Below are 13,016 nucleotides of genomic sequence, written 5' to 3'. Positions count from 1 at the left end.
AATGCTCAAAGATCTACCACGAAATTTGATCCCCAGTCACAGAACACCTCCATCAAATCATTTACACATTTACTAGACCAATCAGTGGTAAGGTACGCTGCCACTTCTAATACTTCACATCGTAATTTGTCCTCCTCTGAATGGACAGCTTTAAAGAAGTTGGGTTCCCATAGGGATATCATTTTCCGACCCACCGATAAGGGGGGCGATATTGTCATTCTTAATCTGGATGACGACAGGTTAGAAATTATGGGCCAACTAGCATACATTGAAACATACAGACAACTGCCTTCAGATCCAACTATTAGATATAAGTGTGAACTTGATAACGTCCTGGACCAAGCTTGTCTACAGAGTTCAATTACCAACAAACTCAAAGTAGCATTGAAACAATCTCACCCAGTGGTCCCCATCTTGTTCACAGTACCTAAAATTCATAAGGACTTGATCAAACCTCCGGGCAGGCCTATTATTTTGGTTCGGGATTCGATTTTCCAACCAGTGTCACAGCTTCTTGACAAGATTTTGCAACCTCTAATTACCAAACAAAGGACATTTTATCAAAGATACCACCAGTTTCCTTAATCTGCTCAATACTATTACTACTGTACCACAGGGAATGTTGCTGTGCACATTGGATGTGTGCAGCCTTTATACCAGCATACCACACGAGGCAGGATTACAACTAATGAGAACGTTCCTCATGGATGACTACATGTCTGATATGGATCTGGATGTGTTTATGTATTTACTTCATCTTACATTAACATGTAATTACTTCCTTTTTGATGGGAAGTTTTACCTCCAGACTAAGAGCTGTGCGATGGGCAGTAGCGTATCGCCATCGTTTGCTAATGTGTTCATGTTCCATGAGGAAAGGGAGATGGTTTTTTTCCAAACCCGATGCAGCAAAACATATTCTATTATTTGCCCGCTACATAGACGATCTCTTTCTATTGTGGAGAGACCGTAAAGATTCTTTTAATCGATTAATTGCTTCCATCAGTGCCAGAGATTTTATGATTAAACTTACGTCTGCAATATCTGACAGCTCGATCAATTATTTGGATGTCACCATTTCCATTTGTCGATCATAAAATTAATGCTGGGTTATATGTCAAGCCAACTTACAAAAATACCCTACTAAGGGCTAGCAGTCATCATCCTCGGGTGTTGAAGAAGGGATTACCCAAATCTCAAATGATCAGAACAGTATACATCACCAGTAACACTTTATTGGTTGAAGGCGATTTGGATAAAGTTGTACAGAAATTTTGGATAGAGGATATTCTGGAGCTAGAAAAGGTTCCAAGGTAGGCAACCAAACTAAGGGCATGGAGACACTGGAATACGAGGACAGGCTTGCAAGGCTAGGCATGTTTACACTGGAAAAGAGGAGACTAAGAGGGAACGTGATCAACATCTACAAATATATAAGGGGACAGTACACAGAGCTTGTGTGAGACCTGTTTTTAGCGCAGAGGACACGTGGACACTCGCTTAGGTTAGAGGAGAGGAGATTCCGCACAATTTGGCGTAAAGGATTTTTCACAGTAAGGCTAATAAGTAATGGCAGTCTCAGTCAACACCTTTAAGAATGGGTTAGATAAATTCCTAATGGATAAGGTTATCCAGGGTTATGGTGTGTAGTCGCGCACTATAGTTACTATGAAAAGAGGAATAAAACACAACGACTGACATCAGCGTCAGACAAAATTTAGACCAAAATAATCCTGCATAGGAGACCACAAATAGGTTGAACTTATGGACAAATTGTCTTTTTTCAACCTTAGATACTATGTATGTTACTATATTATTATGCATTATTGATGGAGCAGAAATCAGTGGTCCTTAGCATCCCTAGGTCCCAGCTTTTGACAACTAAATTGAGAACATCTTAAAATACCATACCTTTTCTCAATTCTTATAATACAGCTAGTCCAGTCTTTGCACGAGCAACCAAAGCTCTGTGGCCAATACTAACAACGGATAAAGATCTTTCCAGTCTCAAAACTACTAGACCTATGATGTGCCATACAAGAGGCAGAAATATCAAGGATATGATTGTGCACACGGACATTACAGGTTTCTCTGCAAATCCGCAGGGTTCCAGTTTTTTGTCTAAACCAGCAGGATGCTATAAATGTTTAAAGTGTACTACTTGCCAAAATATGATAGGTACATCGTTTAAACACCCTTACGATGGTAGAAAAATCAAAGTCAGACATGTGTTGACGTGTACCTCATTCTTCATAGTATATATCATTATATGCCCATGTGACCTTTTCTACATGGGAAAGACCAGTAGGACTATGAGGGAGAGGATGGCCTTACATCGCTCGGCATTCAAAGCCGCCCTGCTGGGTAAACCTTCAGACCAACCGGTGGCGAGGTACTTCAAGGATAAGAAACATTCTTTGGCGAGCTTACGTTATATGGCTATTGACCACGTTCCTGAATCCATCCGGGGAGGTGATCAGGCCTGTCGCCTTTTACAAGTAGACAAGTTTACAAGCAAGATGGATTTTTACACTAAACACTATAAGCTCCATGGGTCTTAGTGAGAAACTAGCCTGGAATGTGTTCTGATGCACTCAAATCCTTATTTAACCTTATGGTCATTATAAATATTGTTATATTAGATACCCGTGGATTCTGTATATTTGATTTTGTTTTGTTTCTGAGCTTTTTATTTCATTGTACTAAGTAGGTGTCCTTATGTCATAGCTTGTTAGGAGTGTGGGATATTTGTTTTTAAAGATTTTTTATTGATTTTTGACAAAGAAGTAACATATGAATCAAACAATATGAAGCTTAACAAGTGCCCTCAGGTGGGAACATGAGGTTTTGCACTCCATTTACCTGTACAGAAATAATAATATCTGAATAGTGGTCTGATCATAAATAAATAAGTAAGTTTGTATGATGAGTTGCCTTCAAATGTAATTTTTCTAGGATCCCTATAATGCTGAAACAAAAAGTGACCCTGAAGCACTTTTGACAGGCAACCATAAACAAAGGAGAATGAGATATGATGATAAGAGGAGTAATAGAAAGAAGACCGGAGAGAGGAGACGATAGTTGGAGACACGACATACTCGAGGGAGAGGGGGGGGTTAGCAATTGAACATAGACCATACTTTAAAGAATTATACATAGAGACTATGATTAAATCTAAGATCTACTAAATGAAGTTACTAGGGTTACAGCAAGTTCCTCCAAATGTCCATTTGAGTAGAGTCATCTAAAGTAGATATATATTTTCCCCATTTTTTAATAAAGGAGTCAAAGGAGCATTCGGTGTTGAGTGAGAGTGATCTTTTGTCGAAATAGATTAGTTGGAGGATTCTATTCCGAAGTTCTCTAATAGACGGGGCGGTTTTTTGTGTCCAATGTATCAAGATGAGCTTCTTCGCCATAGTAAATACTGTGATAAGAAATGCTGAGGGTGGGCTCTCTGTCTTGGGAAAGTTCCAATCTTTAAAATTTAGGCATATACAGGCAAGTGGGTTGAGGTCCAGATTTAGGTGTAATGTAGAGTTGAGAAAGGCTATAATCTTGCGCCAAAACCTTAACACTTTAGTGCAGGACCAAAAACAATGGAAGAATTTGGCGTTGGTCATAGAACATTTGTAGCAAGAGCCAGGATCTGAGGTAGACATATGTCTTCTTTGTGCTGGGGAGATATAAATCCTGTGTATAGACTTAAAGTGAACTTCTTGAAGATAAGATGAGTGGAGTGTTTTCATAATTTTCGGAAACTGGAAGGTATTAATAATCTCGGCACCTGTAATCCCAGGGATGTCGGCACTCCAAGCAGACACAAGGTTAGTTAGACCAAAGTCATTTACTGAACTTGTTAGGAGAGCATACAGCGCCTTGGTTGAGGATTTAGGACTATTGTAAGATTTAAAGATAGCGTCCAGAGGGTGAGTAACTTTAAGTGAGGAGCTTAGTGAAGGCAGTGACATTGTATAATGTCTAGCTTGTAGATATAAATAAAAGTGGGAATTAGGAAGGTCGTAAGTATCTTTTAGGGTGGAGAAGGTAAGTATATGGCCTCCAGGATCAAAGAGTTTCGATGCTAGATTAAGGCCTTTTTGGGACCATTGGCGGAAGATTGGATTAGTCAGGGAGGGTTGGAAATTGGGGTTGCCCCATAATGGACAGAAAGGTAAGTATGTGTGTGGGAATTTGAGGTTTTTACTCAACTTGATCCAGCTGTTGTATGTGGCTCTAAATAAAGAGTGGTTTGTGATGTGTGGAGGTATTAAATGGGCAGGTGTGTGTAGTAAAGCTCCTGGGGAAAATGGATAAAATAAGCATTGTTCAAGCACCTTATCAGTGAACTTTGAGGTTTCCATAAGCCAATCTGCTATTATCCTGAATTGAGTCGTGATAGAATACAGTGCAAAATTTGGAATGCTGAGACCACCGTTTGACTTTGGTTTGTATAGCTTTTTTAGGGCTAATCTAGGACGTTTGCCCTGCCGTAAGAACTGTGAAATTCTTTTCTCGAGGGTGCTAAGGTCTTGCTTGGATATGACACACGGTAATAATTGTAAGGGGTAGTATATTTTAGGAAAAATTACACTTTTCAATATTGCTGCTCTGCCTAGTAGCGATAGAGGGAGTTTTGACCACCCATCTAGTTGAGAATAGATTTTTGTAAGGAGGGGGGGGGGGGAGTTAGCTGAATATAAGGAGTGAGATTCGTTTATGATCTGTACACCTAAGTATTTAAGCTGAGAGGTTTTTATGCGAAATTGGGACAGTATCGGTAAGGATTGGAAGTCAGGAGATTGCTTAGATATGGGGAGAATTTCGGACTTAGCAACATTAATTTTATAACCTGCTATCAAGCTGAAAGATGATATTATCTCTAATATCACTGGGAGGGATTTAACGGGGTCAGATATGAGGAGTAACATGTCATCTGCAAAGAGGGACACTTTCAATTCCAATGAGGAAACGTTAATGCCGGTGAAGTCTAATGCGGATCTAAGGGCGATAGCTAAAGGTTCGATCGCTATATCAAAAAGGAGTGGTGACAGGGGGCATCCCTGCCGAGTACCCTTCTGAATTGGAAAGGGGGAAGACAGGAATCCATTGCATGAGATTTGTGAGGATGACATTGTGTATAGTGTTCTAATAAAGGAGATAAAAGTGGGTGGAATGCCAAATCTCTCCATAGTGAGGAACAAGTGGGACCAGTGTACTAAGTCAAATGCTTTTTCTGCATCAATTGATAGAATTGCTTTTCCACTGGACTCACCTGTTCCCCCACTACCCATGTGTACTGCTGCCAAAACCTTACGAATATTTGTAAGTGAATGTCTGCCCTTGATGAATCCTGTTTGGTCATGGTGTATTATTGAAGGGAGGATAGGGTTGAGGCGGGTGGCTAGAATTTTTGTAAGAAGTTTGTAGTCAGAATTTAATAAGGAGATGGGTCTGTATGAAGCAGATAGTGCAGGGTCTCTACCGGGTTTGAGTATTAATTTGATAATTGCCGAATTAAAATAGGGGGGAAGGGCTGCATTGAAGAGGATAAAGTTAAAGACTGATACTAAAATTGGGGCTATACGTTTGTCAAATAATTTATAAAAATCTCCACTGAAGCCATCTGGTCCTGGTGCTTTCGCTGATTTTAAAGTTTTCATGGCCTGAGTGACTTCAGTTAGAGTGATCGGTTGTGTTAACAAATTATTAGAATCTTTAGGAGGTTGGGGGTATGTAAGCGTGTCCCATAAGGATCGGGGGGAATTAAGAGTTGGAGGAGTTCTAGAAGGGTCAATATTCGAGGGTGTCTGAGGATGTGAATATATGTCTGTATAATAGTGTTGCATGTTTTGGGAGATCTGTTTGTTGGATGTAGTATGTGTGCCATCTGATTGAATTAGGGGGTGTACTGTCATAGGGAGTCTAGTCCCGTTAAGAATGTTGGTCAATAACTTACTAGTTTTGTTGCCATATCTATGAAAGCGGTAATTAGAGTAGAATTGTGATTTGTCTGATAAGGCTTGGAGGGTTTCCTCAAATTTTATTTTAGCTGCTAGGTATATGGACTTGTTGGCAGGGGTGGGTTGTAAGCTATAGTTTGAATAGGCTTCTGTGAGGGATTGTTGGAGTAGGAGGTAAGATTTAGAACAGTTCTTTTTTTCCTTAAATTCAAAGTTTAAGATCGAACCCCTCAAAACTGCCTTTGCAGACATCCAGTATAGCGGTGGATTAGTGGCTAGGTGTTGTTTGTTATTTTCGTGATATTCATCCCAGGAGTGCACTACATGGTTAATGAATCTAGGAATTTTAGAAAGGTGCGCCGGGAATCTCCAGGTCTTATGTGTAGATCTCTCATTTTGAGTTTTAACTGTAAGCCATACCAATGCATGGTCAGATAAGATGATTGGTTCTATACCTGAGTCCAGGACTTGGGAGAATAAGTTATTAGAGAGAGTGACGTAATCTATCCGGGATAAGGAGTGGTGTGCGGAAGATAGACAAGTGTAACCTCTGTCTGTGGGGTGTAGGGCCCTCCAAACATCAATTAGTTGTAGAGTCGACAGTATCGTGGGGATACCTAATTTTGGTAGTGAGTGGTGGGATCTTCTAGCATGGGATCTGTCCAAATGTGGGTGTGAGATCAGATTGAGATCTCCGCCCATAATGAGATTGTTAGAGGAAAAGGGTAATAATTTACGTAGTATCAGTTGAAAGAAAGCTTTAGAATAGGAGTTAGGGGCATAGATTGAGCATAAGGTATAGGTGTTAGAGTATAATTTTATGGTGACGATGGCATATCTGCCCTCTGGATCGCAATCAGATGATATAATCTCTAGTGGGAGTGATTTAGAAACCAAAATTGCTACTCCTCTGGATTTTGAGTTAAAGGAAGAAGAGGCTAACAGGCGCCAATTAAGCATTTGTAGTTTGAGTGTTTCCTGATGTGTAAAGTGTGTCTCCTGAATAAATGCAATATCCAATTTTTGTCTATTTAAATATATTAATACCTTGCGTCGCTTGGCCGGAGTGCCAAAACCCCCAGCATTCAGAGAGCCAACCCGCAATGAAGTTACGTCAGCGTGTGGCATGTAGTTAATTCCGGGCAGGGGGACATCCTAAGGAACTCGCAACAAATCCTGTAGTGGAAAGGGGAACATACAAGGGAAGAACAAGAGGAGTGGGGGGGACAAGACAAGAGAGATAGAAAGGAGCATAGGCATATCAGAGTTACATACCTCATATTTACAGCTGTATCCGCATGCGTGAATGCGTGATACTTCCGCAAATAGGAGAAAAAAGAATATAAAGACAAAACACTAAACATAGTGTTTAAGTTTAACATAACATCATAACGGAGCATAACAGGTGCATCAATACCCTTATATGGACATCAAAATTGTCAGACCTCTTACGTATGTCATTAGGGCAGTGTATTGTCTGATCCTTCCATATCTATATTACCATAGGACTAGCATAAATAGTCAGGCATAAGGGGTATTAGCTGCCAGAGAGGGTTGTGAGTTTTGTGGTAGAGATCGGGGGGTATAACATAACTAGGTGAGCATCCTGTGGAGAACTGCATAGCTGAAGTGGGGGAGGAGTAATCTTTTAGAAGAAGAGGTTATGCAGCAGTTTATACAACGGTATATATATATTCTGTGAAGTGGACTATCAATGAGAATCACTGGGAGCAGGTGGTATATCAGATATATCGTCGGCTTGAGACTGCTGATCCTCGTTCAAGAATGCTCGTGCATCTTCCGGTGTGTTAAAATCATAATGTTTGTCTGACAAGAATATGCGCAAACGCGCCGGGTACATGAGGGCAAATTTCTGTTTAGCTGAGGCCAATTCAGAGCATACTGGAGTAAAGGCTTTTCTAGCTCTCGTGAGCTCTACTGAGAAGTCTTGGAATAGATGTATGCGTTTGCCTTCCCATGAGAGGTTTTGTATCTGACGAGAGGCCTTCAAAATAGCTACCTTGTGAAGGTAGTTAAGGCATTTAAAGATAACTACACGCGGTCTCTTTTCATGTGGCTTAGGAATAGGGCCGATTCTGTGCACCCTCTCAATTATTAAGTCTTTGCATTCTGACTCAATTTTTAGTATTTGAGGAAGTGTGGCAGATATAAAGGAGAGGAGGGCTGGGCCTTTAATGGATTCCGGTATTCCTACCACTCTTATATTTGATCTCCTGGAGCGATTCTCTATATCATCTACTTTGTTCCACAGTTGATGGTTTTCCTTCTGTAGTTTTAAAATAGCTCGCTGAGCCTCTGACATATCGTGACAGACCGAAGCTACACGGTGTTCTGTGTCAGTGACTCTTCCCTGCAAGTGGTGCAGCTGTTGTGTGATGTCCGCTACAGCCTGTGTTAGCAGGGGGGTCATAGTGCTTTTAATAGCGTCTACTATGTCCTGGTAAGTCGCTGGGGAGTCTGGCGGGCGACGTACCTGTGGAAAGTTTGCATCATCTGCTGCTTCAGCTGCAGCTTTCTTTGAGGCCGGGACACTGTGAGCCGTTTCAGCGTCCGGCGCCATTGTGGGGTCCGCACGGCGCTTCTCCTGACGGCCCGGCGGGTGCTTAGCGGCAGGCGGTGAGGCCAGGAATTTCTCCATCGGGGGGAGAGCGATGTAGGAAGGTCGGGTAGCGAGGCTGTGGAGGCTGCAAGAGCCGTTAACAGTTATATAATGCCGGGTATTGTGCGGAGGAGCACGATCACGCTGTGCTCTGCATGCAACCGGAAGCGGAAGTCTGAGGAGTGTGGGATATTTACACCTGTTTATATGGCTTTGTGCTGTTATGTAAGAGATTTTTATATATTTGTGTATAGGACTTTCATTTTATGCTCTGCCATACTGACACCCTTCATATTTTATTACATGTCCCTTTAGTGAGTTCTCTGATACCTATTTTATACCACTTTATCATTCTGTGTTTGTAGTAACCACTTTTTCTTTAATGTTTTCTCTCTTGCCTGCCGCTGCTCCATCCGTGGAGCTGTAGACTTCCGTGCCGGTTAGGCATCTCCTGTTACCACAGCGATTGGCTTCCTCTGTTGATCCGCGTTACAGCGGCAATGGACTGTCTTTGATGACATCAGTTTCCAGTGCCGGTGCCACATACGGACAGAGCAACAGAGGCTGGTGGTGGGCTTTTTCAATTACCTGGTCTATTTAAAGGTTAGTGCTTTATTTTTTTTTCTATACACCTTGACAAAGGGGCTTGCACACCCCAAATCGTTTGAGTACACTATGTCTGCATGACAATATACTTTGCTTATTCAACAATGACCACCTGAGTGCCGCTGTTCTCTTTAATATATATATATATATATATATATATATATATAGATAGATAGATAGATAGATAGATAGACAGATACAGTATATATATAAATTGCAAAATTAAAACAAATGGTTTTAACACAGTAGTTGGTGGACCCTTAGCAGCAAAGGGGTTAAAGAAAGGGTTATACAACAATGCCCTTATGATTATCAACATATAATTAGTAGAAGACAATTTATCTTTCATAAACAATTTTCTTTTCTCTCTGTGGACAGCCTCCAAGCAACAGTTTAATTGCATCCTCTGCAGCCTGGTATTCATTTTAGTGATTTCACATTTTAGGAGTGTATTTTTTCCATCTGCCACTTCACAATTTGTATACTGCTCTTCCTGGTGAGGGATAATGCCAAGAATAAACAATACACATCAAATAGTAGCAGAGATATAAAAAAAAAGCTATGTTGGCACACAATGATGAGGGAAAGTCTTTCATCAAACCATCACGGCTAGCAAATATTCCACTATAAATCATTACCATTGGTATTGTAGACATGAACAGATGATACCAGGGAATATATTTACAATAGTGGCGACCGAACAGCTTTTCACATTTTCTGCTCAATTATTATTATTTTTTTAGTTTTGTGAAGATACTCTTCAATTTTGAACATGTCAAATCTGAGTAACACTTTAGAGGATTTGGAGTGAAGTGGTGAGGACACGTCTACTTTCACATTTATCTGATAATAATAAAGTATTAAAACTCTATGGCTGGAAATAAGCAAAAGTGAATGTGACTTTTACTTACTGCATTTAACGGAAATAAATACAATTTCAACACTAAAAATGGTATTAGTTTAAGCTGTTTTGATCTTGTACAAAACCATGTTAAATAGGAATAAGAAATGATCTTTTAAAGCAAAGAGTCTGCTGATTCAGCCAAGAATTAATGTAGATCTTCAACAGTTTACTAAATCACAATGACATCTGTCAAAAGAATTCCTCTGTGACTTCTGCATTCCATTATTAAAATATTTTGTGAAAGTCCCTTTATAATTATATTAATTTGAAGCTTCTTTATTAATTTTCTGGATATGGCCATTTCATCATACCTATTTTCACTCTTTCTTTTATTGTTTCCAACACTCTCTTTTGCATTGTTTGCAATACCTGCTTAAAAGCTTCAAAGTTTAAAATGAACGAAAAAACAAGCACAAACAAGCTATCCGCAGCAGCACAGTTTTGGGCATTACTCATAGACTGGAATGGATTGTAAAATTGAGACTAGACTTTTTGGTGCCCCGTGCCAGAAAGAGAATTGACGTCGCCCCCATTTTTCCAATAGGAACATAAAGTGCATTTTGTTTTTTTTATATATATATATATATATATATATATATATATATATACACTGCTCAAAAAAATAAAGGGAACACTAAAATAACAAATCCTAGATATGAATGAATGAAATATTCTTGTTAAATACTTTGTTCTTTACATAGTTGAATGTGCTGACAACAAAATCACACAAAAATCATAAATGGAAATCAAATTTATTAACCCATGGAGGTCTGGATTTGGAGTCATACTCAAAATTAAAGTGGAAAAACACACTACAGGCTGATCCAACTTTGATGTAATGTCCTTAAAACCTGTAAAAATGATGCTCAGTAGTGTGTGTGGCCTCCACGTGTCTGTATGACCTCCCTACAATGCCTGGGCATGCTTCTGATGAGGTGGCGGATGGCCTCCTGAGGGATCTCCTCCCTGACCTGGACTAAAGCATCCGCCAACTCCTGGACAGTCCGTGGTGCAACGTGGTGTTGGTGGATGGAGCGAGACATGATGTCCCAGATGTGCTCAATTGGATTCAGGTCTGGGGAATGGACGGGCCAGTCCATAGCACCAATGCCTTCATCTTGCAGGAACTGCTGACATACTCCAGCCACATGAGGTCTAGAATTGACTTGCATTAGGAGGAACCCAGGGCCAACCGCACCAGCATATGGTCTCACAAGGGGTCTGAGGATCTCATCTCGGTACCTAATGGCAGTCAGGCTACCTCTGGCAAGCACATGGAGGGCTGTGCGTCCCCCAAAGAAATGCCACCCCAGACCATTACTGACCCACTGCCAAACCAGTCATGCTGGAGGATGTTGCAGGCAGCAGAACGTTCTCCTTGGCATCTCCAGACTCTGTCACGTCTGTCACATGTGCTCAGTGAGAACCTGCTTTCATCAGTGAAGAGCACAGGGCGCCAGTGGCGAATTTGCCAATCTTGGTGTTCTCTGGCAAATACCAAACGTCCTGCACGGTGTTGGGCTGTAAGCACAACCCCCACCTGTGGACGTCGGGCCCTCATACCACCCTCATGGAGTCTGTTTCTGATCATTTGAGTAGACACATGCACATTTGTGGCTTGCTGGAGGTCATTTTGCAGGACTCTGGCAGTGCTCCTCCTGTTCCTCCTTGCACAAAGGCAGAGGTAGCGGTTCTGCTGCTGGGTTATTGCCCTCCTATGGCCTCCTCCACGTCTCCTGATGTACTGGCCTGTCTCCTGGTAGCGCCTCCATGCTCTGGACACTATGCTGACAGACACAGCAAACCTTCTTGCCACAGCTCGCATTAATGTGCCATCCTGGATGAGCTGCACTACCTGAGCCACTTGTGTGGGTTGTAGACTCCGTCTCACGCTACCACTAGAGTGAAAGCACTGCCAGCTTTCAACAGTGACCAAAACATCAGCCAGAAAGCATAGGAGCTGAGAAGTGGTCTGTGGTCACCACCTGCAGAACAACTCCTTTATTGGGGGTGTATTGCTAATTGCCTATAATTCCCACCTGTTGTCTATTCCATTTGCACAACAGCATGTGAAATTGATTGTCAATCAATGTTGCTTCCTAAGTGGACAGTTTGATTTCACAGAAGTGTGATTGACTTGGAGTTACATTGTGTTAAGTGTTCCCTTTATTTTTTTGAGCAGTGTGTATATATATACATGTATATATATATATATATATATATATATATATATAGACAGAGAAGGTGCGGCACTCGGCTTGAATAAATGAAACAAAGACATGCTTCAGCAACATTTCAGTGTTATTAACACTATCATCAGGCTAAATGCATAACAAACAAGACATACATTATATACCTTAAATCACCACGTGCACTGCCCATGTCCACACCGGGACCACACACCCGGCCGGCAGCAGAAATCAATCACATCACTCACAGCCGCCGAACGCTGGGGAAATGACGAAGTGCTCACCATCACCATGTCACTAGATAATCACGAAGATTCCTACCCCTAGAATAACAGGGCATCAGCCTAGTATTGGATAACGGTAAAGATTTGTCAGAAACAACTATAGGCCAAGCCGCCTTGGAAATACGATTAATACTAGGGGATAATACATTAAATCTATTAATCCACGGGAAAATCTGATTCTCACAATTAATAGTCTTCTTTAATAGATCTTTTCTATCAAGTAACAGTACTTTAGCCTTAGTTTCTTCTAATAAGGTACGGGAGTAACCACGTTCCTGAAATTTTATGATCATCTGATCCATCTGGTAAGCAGCTATGTTAATATCACTATTAATGCACATGGTCCTAATCATTTGGGAGTATGGCAATCCCTTTTTCAAATTAGTGGGGTGACAACTGCTAGCCAATAAAACGGAATTACGTTCTGTATCCTTATGAAATACCGAGGTA

Source organism: Pseudophryne corroboree, chromosome 1, assembly GCF_028390025.1.
Source record: "Pseudophryne corroboree isolate aPseCor3 chromosome 1, aPseCor3.hap2, whole genome shotgun sequence".
NCBI classification, from domain to species: Eukaryota; Metazoa; Chordata; class Amphibia; order Anura; family Myobatrachidae; genus Pseudophryne; species Pseudophryne corroboree.
The sequence above is the reverse complement of the archived record's forward strand: the minus strand, read 5'-3'. Positions refer to the sequence as shown.